An 18,394-nucleotide genomic window follows, 5' to 3' on the forward strand; every position below is an offset into this window, starting at 1 on the left:
GGTACTAAGATTTCGCTAAATTTTTTATAGTATCTCACTGTATAACCATCTGGGCCTGGGCTTTTCCCCGACACTGTCCCCTTTAATGCTAGTTTTATTTCTTCCTGTGAGATATCTGCATCTAGGGAGTTTAGTTGGTCCTCACTTAATTTTAATAACCTAGCCATTTCCAAATATTTCTTTCTTTTTTGATTTTTCTCTCTGTCTATAGTTTCTGAACCTTCCAAGGGGCTTATATTGTACAGTTTCCTGTAATATTCTATGAAGGCTTTGGTGATATCTTTATTTGAGTGTTTCATGTTTCCTTTAGCGTCTTTTATTTTTTCTATATAATTTCTATTTTTCTTTTTCCTCAGGGCTCTCATCAGATACTTTCCAGGTCTTTCTCCCCATCTATATCTCTCACTTAAAACTCTATTATATACTTTTCTCCTCTCCTCTTCTATCATTTCTTTCAGTTCTTCCTTCTGTTTTTTTAACTTCAGCTCTATTTCTTTTGTTATTCTATTCTTATGTATTTGTTCTAATTTACCTATTTCTTCTAAGAGCTCATTCATTTTCTCCCTTCTTTCTTTTTTCTTTCTTGCCCCAATCGCCATTAATATTCCTCTTAAATAAGCTTTGTGAGCCTCCCACACTGTGGCTGTTGACACCTCCCCTGTCTCATTCTCCTTAAAAAAGCGTTCGATCTCCTCCCCTATTTTCTGAGCTATTTCCCTTTCCACTAAAAGTGTCTCATTCAATTTCCATCCCAGCCCTCCGCTTTTCCTTCTCCCCCATTCCATTTTCATAGTAACTGGAGCGTGATCTGATAGAGATATTGTCTCTATGTCTACCTGGGTCAGATGGTCAATTAATTGATGTTCTATTAATATATAATCTAATCTTGAATATCTCTTATGCATATTTGAGAAAAAAGTATAATCTCTATCTTGCGTATGTGTAATTCTCCAGGCATCTACCAATTGACTTATGTGTAATTCTTTTTTCAATAATTTCAGGGCCTTACTTCCTTCTGTCTTTATGTGGGAGGTGGCGTCCCTTTGTGGGTCCATACAAAAGTTAAAGTCCCCTGCCAGGATCAAACGTCCTTTTTTAAAGTCCATCAACTTCCTCAACACCTTTTTCAGATACTCCTCCGGTTTTTTATTAGGACAGTAGATATTGGCCAATGTACACTCGATCTCCTGTAGCTTGCCCCTTAAGAACAAAAATCTCCCATCTGGGTCTGTTTTTCTATCTTCCAACTCGAACCTAACGTTCTTTGCCAGGCCTATTGCTACCCCTTTTGCTCTTTTACCCGGGGTATCTGCATAATACCATGTTGGGTGATTTCTAGACCTCAGTCTAACATTTGAACTTATCTCCAGATGTGTCTCATGTAAAAATATCACTGAGGCATCTCTATGGTGTAATTCTTTAAATAATCTATATCTTTTCCCGGGACAGTTCAACCCATTTATATTATATGTTATAAACTGAATCTCTTCCATCTTCCTTAAATTTCCTCTTTTCTCCTCCATCTATATTTTTTATTTCTCCCTCCTTCTCCCTTCTCACTTGCTTTTATATCATCTTTTATTTTGCAGGAAAAACAACCACCCTCTCCCATTTCCCACTCTTCCAACCTTCCAACCCCCTCCCTCCCCCCTCCCCCCTCTTTTTAGGCCTAACATTTGCCTACTAATCATTTATGGATTAAAAATCCACCTTTAATTGGGTCCTTGGGCTAAAACTCCGTCCATGGACGACTTTCCCCTTGTCTAACCTCCCCATAACCTCCCAAACCCCACCTGGATTTGTCACAGGCAGAAAAGAGAAAAAAGAAGGAGAAAAAGTCCAAAACGAAGGCAATAGAGTGGGGGTAGAAGGTGAGAAGAAAAAAAAACAAAAAAAAACAAAAAAAAAAAACCTCTCTCTTCCTCCCTCCCTCTCTCCACCTCCTCCCCCCCATACATTGCCAGTCCTCTTTTCTCTTCGCTCTATTTTCTCATTGTTCTTCTTCCCAGCCGGGGATTTTCATTCTTTGAATTTTTAAACTGTCACAAAAATTTTTCATATCTTCTGGAAACCTAAGGTATGCTGTAGTCCCATTTTTCCATCCTATTAAACATTCGGGAGTCCCCCATCTATATTGCACCTTTTGTTCTTTCAACCTTTCCAATAGGGGTCTCAAAGTTCTCCTTCTCCACAAAGTCTCTGGAGCCAGATCCGCATATATCTGTATGTCTCCTCCTTCATACTTAATTACTGATTTTCCCTTAGTCTTCTTCCAGATTTTTTCTTTATCCCGGAGTTCATAGAATTTAACAATTATATCTCTCGGCCTTTCTTTCCCCAGGTTTCTCAGAATTTTTCCTTTTCTAAAGGTTCCTTCTATTTTAGACCTTTCCATTTCAGAGCTGTCTGTTATAGTATTAAATATTTTACAAACCACCTCTTGCAGGCTTTCTCCCTTTAAGTTTTCTGAGACCCCACGTATCAAAATGTTTCTCTTCCTATCTTTATTTTCTTGTATCTCAGCCTTGTATAACAGTTTTTCTTGGACTTTCCCTATATTAGTTAGTTCTTTTTCAAGTTCAGAGATAGCCTGGGTCTGACCTTTAACTTTCTCCTCCGTTTCCTCAACTCTCTCCAAGAGGTGTCCCAGATCACTGCGAATGTTTACCATTTCTTGTTTTATTGTTTTCTCCAGTTCTTTAAACATTTCTGCCATTTCCTTTTTATTAGGTATTTGTAAATCTTTTTCCATCTCTGTATTGCCTGATATTTGCTGGTTACTAGTATCAGGGCCTATTGATACTCTAGGGCTTCTTTCCATACTAAGGTCTGCTTCTCCTTTTTCAGATCTGCTCTGAGGTCTTTCTGGGGTTACGTTTCCTTGGGATGTGTATTTTTTAATTGTGCCAGTCTGGGACCCTTTAAGCCCACTTCCTTTTACATTTTTGTTTTTCATTTTTCTCTGTGGCACTTATCCTTCTTATCTCCTTTATAAGTTCGTGGGTGGGGTGGGATATTATTTCTTTAAACTTTCAAGTCTCTGCCCTGTCCCCCTGCTGGTTTTTCTCCTTTTCTTTTCTTCCTCTTCCTCCTTCCCTCCTCTCCCCCTCCTTCCCCCTGAGCCTCTCTTCTTCTCTCTGCGAGCCTCTTCCACCTTTTATACAGTCTCTAGGGGTCCCCCCTTTCATATACACTCTATTTCTTGGAGGTCAGCACAATAGATCTTCAAATGCAATTCACAACTGTCACTCACCCTCCTCCTATGTCTTCTTCTAGTGAGTGCCTTTTCGCTCGGTTCCTCTGAGGGTCTGTTCATGGGGGGGAACTCCCCAGGGTCTCTTCAGACTCCTTGTCCAGGTCTCAATGGTTCTCCTTCCACATTCTTTTAGGCTCCAGGGTTACTAAGGGGATAGGGGGAGAGTGTGTCGTCCCCCGGCAAAACAGGTCGGCGCTGCTCTCTCCCCGCAAAACGCCGGCCGGCCGGCTTCCCGATCTCCCAGAGGTGCCTTGCGGCCGGTCACATGGTCGCGCCGGCCCCTCTCGTCTCCCAGCGTCCAGGGACTCTCTCTTCACCAGTCACCAGCCGCTCCTCTCTTTTCCCTCACCCGCGTCAGCCTCTCCTCCGTCGGGAGCCGTCAGACCGGGTAAGTCCCCCACCGCAGGGCTCTAACTTGCCCCAGGGGATAAGCTTGGAGGCCTGGGGAGGTCAGACAACGGAGCTCCGTCCACGAGCTCCTACATTGAGCTCTCCCCTGCCGCCATGTTCAGGCTCCGCCCCTGCATGACCCTGTATCTGGACAGTGATGATTGGCTCTGTGCTGATCACATGCACCCTCTCTTTTGGTGATATTTAATCACCACTGGGGTTTTTATTTTTTGCTAAATTATCAAAAAAAGACCGACATTTTTGAAAAAAAAACACGTTTTTCTTTGTTTCTGATATAAAAGTTTGCAAATAAATAATTGTTCTTCATAAATTTAGGCCAAGATGTATTCCACTACATGTCTTTGGTGAAAATGACCCAAATTAGGATGTATTTTTTAGTTTGTAGGAAAGTTATAGAGTTCACAAACTATGGTATAGATCTGAAAATTGATAAATCCTGAAGTACTGACGGCCAAACTAATTTCTTGAGGTCCAAGAATGTCAGAACAGTACAGATATCCCCCAAATGACCCCTTTTTGCAAAGTAGCCAGTCCGATGTACTTCATAAGAGGCATGGCAAGTTTTTTGAAGTTGTATTTTTTTTGTCATAATTTTTCCGAAAATGAAAAAATGCAAAAAATAATTTTCACTATTTTTTTTTTTACATATTGTCACCAGTGCAGTACAGCGTCATCATATAACTGGCATGGCGGTGATCAGGGACACTGACTGGTGACAGTATGAAAAATATATATATATATATATATATATATTTTGTTTATTTTTTTTATTTTAAATTTTTTATTAAATTTTTTCTTTTTTTAAGATTTTTTTTTCATATTTCACTATGTCCAAAGTAGTACAATGTTACCATAGTAACATTGTACTACTTTGGAGAAGTGATCAGTATTTTTTTTTACACAATTTGCTTATAACAAAGAATTACTTTGCTATAAACAAGCATTTACCTGAATGACATCGATTCATTCAGGGTTTTTTTTTTTTTTTTGTTTTTTTTAGTGCTTAGCTGTGATTTGGCCACAGCTAATCACATGACATGCGCATGTGATTAGCTGTGACCATTCACAGCTAGACACTAGTATACAATGGATGGCATGAATGAAGCCATCCATTCTATACAACTGTCATGTGACCTGCTGTGATTGGTCACAGCAGGTCACATGGTACCAGCAACGGGGCCGATACTCAGATCTGTCACCGGCCGTGTCCGAGGTACACGGCCGGTGACAGATCGCGCCGCTGCGCGGCTCTGCAGGAGCGCAAACTGCGCATGTGCGGGAAATGCAGTACATTTTGCCGGCCGTCTTTTGGCTATTGGCCGGGCGTGTACTGGTTAAATAATACCTGACATGTTGTGTTTGAATTTATATCTACGTTTGTATGGCTATTAGAGGTATTTGGACTCCGAAAGTGTTTTTTTACAAAAGGGTTGCAATTTTATTCTGAAACTACATTAGGGTTAATTTATTTGGCAAGTTTAAAAGATACATACATCAGTGTTCTTTTTTACTGTTCTTTGACACCTTTATCTTTCTTATTTCAATTACAGGTGAATAAACACAAGTGGGACTTCTAGCACTATAAACTGCAACATTGAGGTTTCATAAGAATAATACAGAATCTGCATGCATTTATTCATATTGTAATGTGGATTGAATTATTTTAAATATTATTTTTTTTCTTTCCGCAATTCAAAAACATACTGGAATGTTGACTGGCATCTACTAAATATTGGCCCTTTAACATGAATGTACATATTATATCATTGATATCTGTTTGTTATACATTTGTACAGTAGGTTGTAAGCACACCTAGAACAAGCAATGATGTAAATAAATTAATGTATTTTCTAAAGAATTATAAAATACACTCACCAGCTACTTTAATTGGGTACTCATTGTTAGTACCAGTTTGGATCCCCTTTTGCCTTCAGAACTGCCTTAATTCTTCATGGCATAGATTTGACAAGGTGTTGGAAACATTTCTTAGAGATTTTGGTCCTTATTGACATGAGCTACTGTTGCCTTTCTATCATCTCGGACCAGTCTGTCCATTCTCCTCTGACCTCTGACCTCAACAAGGCATTTTCGTCCACACAACTGCCGTTCACTGGATGTTTTCTCTATTTCAAACATTTCTCTGTAATCTCTAGAGATGGTTGTCCGTGAAAATCCAGGTAGATCAGCAGTTTTTTAAATACTCAGACCAGCCCGTCTGGCACCAACAACTATGCCACATTCAAAGTCACTTAACCACTTCCCGTCCAGCCCATGTACATGAAAGGCTGGATGGGAGCACTGCCAAAGTGGGCTGACGTTTCTAAATGTCACCCACATTCATTGCCTGTGCGCGCTCCCTGGGAGCGCCTAACACCGCGATCGATGCCCGCTGTGTCCTCCGGACACAAAAGAACACCGATCACTGTACAGGACCTCTATGTGAGGTCCCGATTCATGTGATCACTGATTGGCCAATCAGTGATCACATAAATAGTAGTAAACAAGATGTCACATCATTGCTTACTACTTGTGAAATCTATGAATGATCACAGATGTCACATGGTACAAGGCTATTCATAACAGCCTTTTACTATGTGACAAGCTGTGACCAATCACAGCTCTCACAGTATTTCTCAATGGCTGCAAGAATACAGCCAGAGAGAGGGAGAAATGATTGCATTTGCAGCCTTTATGGGTGTAAAAGCAATCAATATAAAAAAAGAAAAGAAAATCTCCATCACCCCCCACAAGTAGTACAGTGTCACTATGGTGACACTGTATTGCTAGGGTGATAGTATGTTAAAAGAAAACATAAACAATAATATAAAAAAATGTAATTAAAATTTAAAAACATTTTTTGAAAAATTATAAGTTTTGGTTATAAACTACTTTGAGTTATTTTTTTTTTACAAAAAAAGATAGCTGAATACATGTTGGCCAATATTTTTAAAGAAAGATTATTTATTTGCAAAATTGTATAATAAAACACTTTTTTTTCAAAATTTTGGGACTTTTTAATTTATATAACAAACAAATAAAAATCCCAGTGGTGAATAAATACCACCAAAATAAAGTTTTATCTGTCTCAAAAAAATGCTAAAAAACTCATTTGGGTACAGTGCTGCATGACCGCACAATTGTCATTCAAAGTGTGATAGCACTGAAAGCTGAAAATTGGCCTGGACTGGAAGGGGGTGAAAGTATCTGGACTTGAAGAAGTGAAATCCCCTTTCTTCCCCATCCTGATGCTCAGTTTTAACTTTAGCAAGCTGCCTTCACCACATCTAGATGCTTAAAGGCATTGAGTTGCTGCCATGTGGTTGGCTGTTTAGCAATTTGTGTTACCAAGCAATTGAACAGATGTATCTAATAAAGTGGTCGGTGAGTATATCTGCAAATACTTCTTAAAAATATGGATAATGTACTTTAGACCAGAAGCTATCAAACTTGTGGCCAACCATTCTTGTAGAACTTTGTTTTTCATGTGGCCATTGTTGTTTAATACTTAAAATTCACTCCCAGTAAAACCCTATATAATTATTAATTTTAAATCCTGAGACCTCACCTCCCTCCTTCAAAAAGAAAAGGGGTTGATTTACTAAAACTGGAGAGTGCAAAATCTGGTGCCGCCGTGCATAAAAGCCAAACTGCTTCCAAGTTTTATTGTCAAAGCTTAATTGGACAAACAGGGGCGGACTGACCATTTGGAAACTCAGGCCCGGGGTCAGTAGGGGGCCCCATGAGATGCCCCTGGTACCTTTTTCATAGGCTTTTTTGAGTTTGGGCAAGGACACAAGGGCCCCATAATCCCTTATTGCCCGGGGGCCCCATGAGTTGTCAGTCCACCCCTGTGGACGAATTAAGGTTAGAAGCTGATTTGCTACCATGCACACTTGCAACAGTATCCGAGTGCTCCAGTTTTAGTAAATCTCCCCCATGGTGTCCTTAATCAAACACATGCAATTGAAAAGGTTTATCTTATAAAAGTACAAAACCTCCATTCTAACATGCTACATGAAGGTCCATTGGTTTGTGGTTTATCTTGCTCTGCTCTGCTTTAAAAGCTGTGTTCAAAACAGCAGTCATAATGGAAGCCTAAGGGGATCTACATTAAAGTAGATAGAATAAGGGAGAGAGATAAAGTGAAGATCTTTTTTTGCTCATACCATCCTCAAGTACTCAGTACAGGAATTGTGTTATTTAATCCAGAATTATGCATTCTGTCAAGGTGCCTACTACGGCAAAAAAAACCCAATGAAAACATTAGAGTAACCTATTATATCTAATAAAGATAATTCTTCATTGTTTTGACAGCACAAAGCTGGACTGGTATTAAGTGCCATGGGTAACTGTCAGAATGAAATGGTTGGTGAATCTTCCAACACTGGTAAGCAGAAATGGGAAGCTTGGGGAAAATAGATACTCATAGGGGTGCAGCAGCTATTGAAAATATTAAAATATTTTTAAATGCAACCCCGCTTCCCATTTCATTCTTTGGTAATATAACATAAGCCATGAGTTCACATTTTTCAGGGATTGTCTATGCAGATAAGGGGCACCTCTAGATAAAAACGAACTGTGCAACTTTGGCTAAAATTGCATAATGTCCTTGCTATAGGTGTAGGCCATTGGTGTACCTCCCAAATCCTGACTGAAAAACTCACAGAGATGGCATCATCCCATCCCGCCTTGTTGCTAAGACTCATAGCAATTACTGGTCAACCACATCATTACAGGAGCAAGCTCTCAAACCCCCAAACATGTGTCGTCCACTATTGCTTCCAATGCAGCATCGCTTTGCTCAAAGTTACAGCAATAGGGGATAAAGAGTGCATGCAAAGGGGTCTGAATCAGAGGGTGAGTCTTAGCAATGTAATAACAACAAGGCAGGATGGGATGATGCCATCTATAGCAATTTTTCAATCAGGCTTCAGGAGATATGCATATGGCCTACACCTATAGCAAGGGTATTATCCAACTTTAGTCAAAGCTGCACATTTTGTTTTTATCTATGAACACTTCTTACCTGCATAGATAGCTTTTATAAATGTGAACTAACCCTTTAAAGTCTATTAACAAAGATCTATTACTAAGAATGAAAAGGGGGGGGTGTATGCAAAAATATTTTAATAGTCGCTGCTCCCCGTTGAAGATCTATTTTCCCAAGTGTTTATTTGCTGATTATTTAAAACTCTTGCAAATATGTTTAAAAGCTGAACTCCATTCAAACAGCTACATTTGCATATAAGTGATCAATTTTACCCACCAATATGATTTGTATTTCTGATGATTCAGTCCTGAGACTTGCACAGCTCTGCCACATAACCATTCCTTTTGTCAGGACAGCAGACCCCATTTTTCTCTGCTCTAGTTAAGTAACACCTACAGGTTTTGTCCCTCCTCCCAGCCTGTGATTAGATAGTGAATGGAGAAGAAGCAGGCTTGTAAGTGGGGCCCAGGCTGCCTTGCATGTGTCCAAAGCAAGCATCCTAGGGCATAGATACCCCTCCACCTAATTGTAATCTCCTGTGTGGGGATGGTGACTGGGGACCAGACCCTGTCACACTCCTGACTGTGCCTGCTCAACCCTTCTACTACCAGGGACCCCTCATCCTTCTAGGGCTTGACAGCCAGGTTTACACAGATAATGTCTACTATGATACTCCCCAGGTTTGGCTGTAGCTTGTATACACATTCACATGGAGGCCAGTGCGGGCCAATAAATAAGGTGGCAGCATAACAGGGTTGGGTTCATGACCAGGGGCAGACTGACCATTTGGAAACTCGGCACTGCCCGAGGGCCCGGGGTCAGTAGGGGGCCCCATGAGATGCCCCTGGTACCTTTTCACAGGCTTTTTTGAGTTTGGGCAAGGACACAGGGGCCCCATGATCCCCTATTGCCTGGGGGCCCCATGAGTTGTCAGTCCGCCCCTGTTTATGACCCAGAAAAAGTAAGAAAGGTAGCAGAGCACGTCGGTGGATGATGCTGTGGAAGTATGGCAGCTGATGATGGATGATGTGTAGGGAAACCGGTACTGAGCAGCACTTCTAAAGAGTTGAGACAAACTCTGTGCAGAAGAAGGTGAAACAGGAAGGCGCCTCTAAGTGCAGTATTCCAGGTCAACTTTAATAAAAAGCGGTTAAAAAGTGTAAGTGTTTTTAAACGCTTTTTATTAAAGTTGACCTGGAATACTGCACTTAGAAGTGCCTTCCTGTTTCACCTTCCATGACCCAGAACAGTTCTCACAGAAGAGAGGTCGTTAATAACTGGCCATTTGTAAAATGCTTGCTCTTCAGCTTTGGCTGGTGGGGTTAACCTGCACTGTCCCAGCTACTCCTTTCTATAGCTTCCTTCCTTCCCTTGATAGAGGAACCAAGGAGAGGACAAAAGTCCTAAATGTGTCTTCCCTATATACAGTAGCTCTGATGTGATTGAGCTATACCTTGTTTCCCAAAGGATCCAGAATGGAGAACCTTCAAGAAAGGAGGGGAGAAGCAGGAGCACAGTAGCCTGTCTTTCCTCTTTGCTCTCTCTCTTCTAGAGCTCTCTAGCCTCCCCTCCCCACTAGCCTAAGGAAGGGTGAACCTATAAAGCGGACTTACCCTGCTTACCCTACAGCCCGATGAGCTCATTTCTTTATCACTCTTCTCTCTACTCCTTTCACTTTGCTCCTATTTATCATGAGCCCTTTGGCACAACTAACTGGCTCCTTGTACTGCTTCTCCCTCCCCCAGCTGAGCTCTGCTGTACAGCAAAATTGCAAGGGTTTGTTAAAAAGTTAAATTCAGGTACCTAAATGGATGTGGAAAGAACAAAGAGAGGGCGCACAGGCCTAGTGCATTACCATAAAAAATGTTTAATAAGAAATAAAATAGGTGTTGTACTCACAAACGAGAATAAAGTCAAGACACATCATAAAAGAACAGCTGGGTCAACACCGCGCTGAGTAACAGTCCGTAATGGGGAATGTAGACATCCAATAGGCTGACACGTTTCGAGGACTTGCCTCTTCCTCAGAGCCAAATGGATGTGGCTTTGGCTGAATTGGCCCAGTTGGGTTCCATAGTGCTGTTGGCAGCTTTTTAGCCAGATTAAATAATGAGCAGTCAAAAAAGATATAGTAATACATATAGATCTACATTAATGTAGTATTCAAAGTGTTACTAAACCCCAGACCCTGCATTCACAATATCTGGTCTCCCACAGTACACAGAACATGGAAACACAATTATTTTATAAATATAAACTGCTAAATACCTTTTCTCATCATCAGTGTATAACAGTCTTGCGACGTCTATTGGTGTCCGGCCAAGCACTGGATAATCTTGTAGAAGGAGTTTTCTATCTTCACTGGCTGTCCTATGAGACTCCATGACCCCTGACCTCTGTCTGGACAGTGTTGATTGGCCCTATGCTGAACACATACACCCTCCCCAAAAAAAAAAACTCTCTAGCAATACACATTAAACTGAGCATGTGCAGTGTGGTCTCTGTACTATCAGAAGATGGATTGGGGATTGTGGAGTATCAGAGAAGACAGAATCAAACATCCTTTTTACATAATGTGGAGAATTAACCCCTTAGTTTCCACAGTGAGTATACCAAGCATGCATTACTGCGTATTCAGGCTGATTTTACTGTTGTGGGTTTAGTAACACTTGAAGTTTAGGGTATCTTTTGTAGTCTATTCAGGTTTTATTTAGTGTTTTATCTTAATATGCCTCGTTTTACTAAATTATACAGGTGAGTTAGTGAGAGACACAGACAGAGAGCAAGAGATAGATGAAGAATGAACCAGAAAATAAGAGGAAAATCATTTATAAAATATGCATTATCCCTAAGCAGTGAGGCTTTTACCGGGATTAATAAAAAATATAAAGTATGCAAGGGATGTGCCCTTCTAACGTAAGTGAGGTAAAATGCAAATATAATGTTTGCATGTTGTAAAGACCTTACCTTGCACTGCGTGTAAAACTGAAATACCTTCCCTTAATAGAAATGTAAACGCAAAGCAACATACATATGCAATATGCTGAGTTTTAAAGCACTTAATGCTCTAAGTGATGGATGCTGACAATTAGTCTAACCTTTTGCGTTGATTTTCTAATCATTGTTCACATACTACAGATTGATGAATGAAAACAATGTATCTGCTGTTAAATATTACAAACAGTATTTATTTATTAACTGTTTCCCCGATCTCTGCTTTTCTTTTTAGATTGACGTCTTGTAATGTTCTAGCTCATACTTAGACACCATGCACACGGGGCGTTTTAATAACGCTGGTAACATTAGCTGTGTATAGTCACGTTAAAAATGTGAGTTTTTCAGCATTTTGTAGTGTTTTGGCATTTGCGCTTTGAGGTGTTTTTTGCATTTGTGGTTTTTAGCATTTTTTACCATTTTTTTGCTCAAAAAAAGTAAAAAAATGCTGGTTTGCTGCGTTTTACTGTGTTTTGCCACATTTTTACAGCTAAAAAAAACCACTAGTTCTGGGTTTTTTTCCACCCAAAAATTGCCCTTAACAAAAAATGGTGATTACAGTCTATTTGTGCATGGACATATAAGTTAACATGCTGTGGGGTTTACTGGCTGTAGAAAAAAACCAGCAAAAGCCAAAAATAGCAGCTGAAAAAACATCCAGTGTGCATGAGGACAGGGGCGGACTGACCATTTGGAAACTCGGGCACTGCCCGAGGCCCTGGGGTCAGTAGGGGGCCCCATGAGATGCCCCTGGTACCTTTTTCATAGGCTTTTTTGAGTTTGGGCAAGGACACAGGGGCCCCATGATCCCCTATTGCCCGGGGGCCCCATGAGTTGTCAGTCTGCCCCTGCATGAGGACTTAGTGTTTCTTTATAAAAAAAATTTCAATTACTGTAGTGTATTTTCTATTGTAGTTGTGTCTTAGAAAAAAATATCATCTTACATTATTGAATCTAAAATAAAAGAAGAAAATAAAAATAAAGCAGAAGTATTCCTTTTGGTCTTTTAGGCTAAATATTTTACGATCATGTTGTTTTTAAAGAAAAAAGAAAAAAGGAAAACATACTGTAAGTTTGTGTGATTAAATATTTAAATATTTACTTATTTATCAATATATTTATCACCTACACACAACTATGCAGGAAAAAAAACAATAAATTAATAACAACTTGATATTTATCACTCTATAGGTTCACCTATAAATATGGCTACATACCCGTCTAACTATCCGACTACATAGCTACATATAGATTGTCCATGTTTCAGCCTAATTTTTACCTAATTCCAGGGAAATATATTTTGTAACAGGAGGACGAGGGAAGGCAAGGAGCTGGAAAGAGCTGGGGGAAGGATAGTTTCCAGGTCAATTTATGGATAAAAATTGTATATTTGCGGGTAATTGTGACTTCTCCTCTATGGACTTGGGGATATTAAAATAAATCAAGTGCCCACAAGTAGGGAAGTTTCTTGGCTGGGTGATACTTTTACTACAGTGGTCAACAAAAAGAAAATGGCCAACACATTTTATAGAACTATCACCCTTTCACCAGGGCTAAACAACCCCCATTAATGCTGAATTCTGGGAATTCAGCAACTTTGTAAAAAGTGAGGGCACACTATAAGGCAAGTCCAGCAAGTTGCCTGCCACATCCTGGGCTTGTCTCTATTATTTATATCTGACAGGTTTATTGTACTCCATCCAGGGGCATATTTGCTGCAAGGCAAACAAGGTGTTTGCCCTGGGCAGTATTTTTCAGGGGCAGGCGGCCCCACCCCCTGGAAGTAATGGACGCTGGTTGTTCTGCACTGGTGTCTGTGTGGTGATCATGGAGAGGAGGTTTCCGCGGGACACCGGGGCTCGGCAGAAGAACAGACTCCAGAAAGGGTGTGATGGGGAGCCTCTCCCCTCCCTCGTGGGTGGGCGAGCAAGTGGATGGGCAGGAGAAGGGCGGCTGGGTGGTGGGTTCAGCACATTGTTTTGTGTTACCTAGGGAAACACAAAACATAAATACACTACTGGCTCCAGCAGCATACGTTCCGGAGCTCCGACACTGGACCCCTTACTGTAGAGTTGGTGCACCTACTATGCTCACCCCTCCTCCTGCCCAATCACAGAAGCCTATGTATTGAGTGAACTCAATCACAAAATATTAAGGCTTCTGTGAATGGGCATCAGAGGGGTGGAGCAGGGAAAACTAATCTCTGTGCTTCTCTCCTCTCTCACAGACTTGAGTGTGAAGTGTATCTTTGAGCAGAGCCATAAACCTGTTGGATAAAAAATAATAGAGATGAACCCACAATGTGGCAGGTTGCTATTAGTGAGCCTGCACTTTTTTACCAGGCCTAACATGGTTTCCTATGGGTCGCACTTACATCTCTGTGTTCTCCACCGTTGCGTTTTTTAGAGGGGGTCAGGGATTTTTTTTTCCATTCAATAGAAACACAACAGATATGCATGAAAAATGCAGTGCTTGCATTTTGGATGCGTCGCTGCTGCGTTTTTTCTGTTTTCTCCCGCATGACATAAGGCGCCTCCCAAAAATGCAAAACGCATAAAAAAGACATTACAAAAAGCAACAGAAATGTGTGTGAAAATATGGAAAATGAATGAACTAAATAGAATAGAATACAATAGTGTTGCTTTACCTCTTATAATAAATAGTACCAGGGGAGGACTGACCATTGGGGCACTCAGGCACTGACCATGAGATACCTCTGGTCCCTTTCATAGGCTTTTTTGGTATGGTTTGAGTGTAGGCAAGGACACAGAAGCTCCATGATCCCCTATTACCCAGGGGCGGACTGACCATTTGGAAACTTGGGCACTGCCCGAGGGCCCGGGGTCAGTATGGGGCCCCTTGTGATGCCCCAGGTACCTTTTTCATAGGCTTTTTTGAGTTTGGGCAAGGACACAAAGGCCCCATGATCCCCTATTGCCCGGGGGCCCCATGAATTGTCAGTCCGCCCCTGCTATTACCCCATGGGTTATCAATCCGCCCCTGAATAGTACTATAATGAAAATGATACTGTGATGAAAATAATAATAAAAAGCAGTATAATCAATAAATATACAAACAGTGCCCAAGTGTAAATAAAGTCTTGAAGTGCTTAGTAAGTCATGAATGCATAAACTGCAACCTGCACAGATGTGAAGCAGGCCTTATACTTATTCAGTAAAACAGTGCAAAAGGTGTACAATGTACGGTAGCCCAAGGCAACCAATGAGAACTCAATCAATCAATTAATCAATCAATCAATCCATCCCTTAACTGAATATGAAAACCTGTAATATAATTGGTTGCTGCAGTTATTGTTCTACACACACCTTTGCTGTCTTCTGCACTGGTTTGTATTACTTTTATTGTATGTGTATTTATGTTTCTATGTATCTCTTAGCCATTCTGTCTAAATGTCCAGTTGCTCATCTATTCCCTGTTTATTAGATAGGCAGCAACAAATGGCTGTGCCGCAGTTCAGCCCTGGTTTCAAACGTTCTTTTTGGCTTTGTGAGACGAAGCTGAGTGCTGTGCCCTTTCTCAGCTGGGTCTATAATTCAGTTTTGATGGTCTCTGCTAGGTCTACATTTCTAAACCTCCACACACAGTTTGACAATATGGTCAGTCCCTGCACAGTCAAGACCAGGCTGCTTGCATGAATACTGAATGATTTCGATCCCCTATAGATCAGAGCTGCAGTTATTCACCAAGCAGAGTGATGGAAACCGGAGTCCTAACTGGTGTGTAAATAAAAGCAAGGGCTTCAATATAACTGAAGACCTGACGGTTACCCTTTTCCGGCAGGAGGGAACAAGCGCCTACAGCTGCAACCATAGATATCAAAAAAAAAAATAGCAACATAGAAAAAAAAAACAAAACCCTGCAACAACAATAAAAGTGTGACAGTCCCAGAGCTGCCATTTAATCGCAACAAGGATAACAAAGAAACAGTATGACTGGGAACAAAGGTGAAATGCAATTATAGAGGACACAATAACTTAAAGCTAGTATTACATTTATTTAGAAAACGCCAACACGTGAAGGCTCCCTGAAGATCCGAGCTGGGAGGAAATTGCATCAAAGTAGGAGATCGTTTTAACTTGATTTTATAAAATGGCACACATGACTGCGGCAGGCGAGAGATTATGAGCAACAGGATCATTCGGAATTTAGTGAAGAGATCTCTTTGCAGTAAAAGTTCAGTTTCCACGTTAAAAATTAAAAATTGTATAATGTTTATTTTTTTATATAGAATCTCATATATATATATATATATATATATATATATATATATATATATATATATATATACACACACACTGCTCTAAAAAATTAAAGGAACACTTTGAAAACACATCAGGTCTCAATGGGGAAAAAAATCTCCTGCTAGATATCTATACTGATATGGACTGGGTAATGTGTTAGGAACGTAAGGATGCCCCATAGTTTGATGGAAATGAAAATGATCAACCTACAGAGGACTGAATTCAAGGACACCCCAAAAATCAAAGTGAAAAAATGATGTAACAGGTTGATCCATTTTGCTGAAATTTCATTGCAGCAACTCAAAATGGTACTCAGTATTTGTATGGCCCCCATGTGCTTGTATGCATGCCTGACAACGTCAGGGTATGCTCCTAATGAAACAACATATGGTGTCCTGGAGTGTTTCCTTCCAGATCTGGACCAGGGCATCACTGAGCTCCTGGACAGTCTGAGGTGCAACCTGGTGGTGTCGGATGGACCGAAACATGATATCCCAGAGGTGTTCTATTGCATTTAGGTCAAGCAAGCGTGGGAGCTATTCAATGGTATCAATTCCTTCATCCTCCAGGAACTGCCTGCATACTCTCACCACATGGGGCCGGACATTGTCATGCACCAGGAGGAACCCAGGACCCACTGCACCAGTGTAGGGTCTGACAAAGGGTCCAAGGATTTCATCCCAATACCTAATGGCACTCAGGGTGCCATTGTCTAGCCTGTAGAGGTCTGTGTATTCCTCCATGGATGTGCCTCCCCAGACCATCACTGACCCACCACCAAAACGGTTATGCTGAATGATGTTACAGTCAGTATAACATTCTCCATGGCTTCTCCAGACCCTTTCATGTCTGTCACATGTGCTCAGGGTGAACCTGCTCCCATCTGTAAAAAGCACAGGGAACCTGTGATGGACCTGCCAATTCTGGTCTTAGCAAATACCAGTCAAGCTCTATGGTGCCGGGCAGTGAGCACAGGGCCCAATAGAGGACATCGGGCCCTCGGGTCACCCTCATGAAGTCTGTTTCTGATTGTTTGGTCAAAGACAATCACACCAGTGGCCTTCTGGAGGTCATTTTAAGGGCTCTGGCAGTGCTCACCCTGTTCCTCCTTGCACAAAGGAGCAGATACCGGCCCTGCTGATGTGCTAAGAACCTTGTATGGCTCTGTCCAGCTCTCCTAGAGTAACTGCCTGTCTCCTGGAATCTCCTCCATGCTCTTGGGACTGTGCTGGGAGACACAGAAAACCTTCTGACAATGGCACATATTGATGTGCCATCCTGGAGGAGTTGGACTACCTGTATAACCTCTCTAGGATCCAGGTATCACCTCATACTACCAGTAGTGACACTGACCCTAGCCAAATGCAGAACTAGTGAAAAGCAGTCAGAAAAGATGAGTAGGGAAAAAAATGTCAGTGTCCTCCACCTGTAAAACCATTCCTGTTTTGGGGGTCATCTCATTGTTGCCCATCTAGAGCACCTGTTGTTCATTTCATTAACACCAAAGTAACTGAAACTGATTGACAACCCTCTTTGCTACTTAACTGACCAGATCATTATCCCAGGAGTTTCATTGACTTGATGCTATACTCTGATTAAAAAGTGTTCCTCTAATTCTTTTGAGCAGTGTATATATGCAGCATTCTGCTAGATAGGTGCGAGGATTAGGTACAATTAGTTCTAGTTTACTGTATTCAGTGGAGCTGCATTTTTTTTTAGGTAAATTTAGTTTGCCTCACTGTAATCATTGTGGCTGCTTGGAGGTCCAGGACAAGAGGTGGGCAGGAGGGGTGATTGCTCTGGGCACTATGGGTATCATGAAGAGATTGGGGGGAGGGGATTTGTGTTGGGAGGGGTAATTTGGGGGCAAAATGGGGTAAGAATTCGGGGAGATGTGCTAGGAGTGAGGATTTGGTGGGATTTCTGTTGGAGAGGGCTGAGGGAAGAGGATTTATGCTAGGATTAGGGCTTTAGAGGGTTTGTACTATAAAAGGTAATATGCCTCCTCACCAGGGGTGGACTGACCATTTGGAAACTCGGGCACTGCCCAAGGACCCGGGGTCAGTAGGGGGCCCCATGAGATGCCCCTGGTACCTTTTTCATAGCCTTTTTTTAGTTTGGACAAGGACACAGGGGCCCCATGATCCCCTATTGCCCAGGGGCCCCATGAGTTGTCAGTCCGCCCCTGCTCCTCACCACCTATCAAATGCTATCCGAAAAGTGATCAACCCCAGATCGCTCTTCAGAGCACTAACTGTTAACCTAAGAATAATCTACAATATGAGCTGGCGGAAAACACAGCTCTAAAAGTTGTGATTTTCACAATTGATTTTCACAATTGATTAGAAAGCCTGCGTCAGTAGAGTTATTAGCTTTTTCAATGTGTTTTTAGCCTGATTAGACAATGGAACTTTGCTGATGAATTTCAACAAATTAGAATTGAGTTGGTTTTGCTGCAAACAATATAGTCTTCACACATTC

General features: G+C 41.2%; 1 protein-coding gene across 3 annotated transcripts in view; it reads right to left on the minus strand.

Annotated features, from left to right (window-relative positions):
* Positions 1-18,394, minus strand: part of CDH8 (cadherin 8) — a 632,421-nt gene that overhangs the window by 456,994 nt on the left and 157,033 nt on the right. The gene's annotated exons all lie outside the window — the stretch shown is intronic.

The sequence above is a fragment of the Staurois parvus genome, unplaced genomic scaffold, assembly GCF_062004578.1.
Source record: "Staurois parvus isolate SC_StPar_1 unplaced genomic scaffold, SC_StPar_1.0 ptg000498l, whole genome shotgun sequence".
Lineage (NCBI taxonomy): Eukaryota > Metazoa > Chordata > Amphibia > Anura > Ranidae > Staurois > Staurois parvus.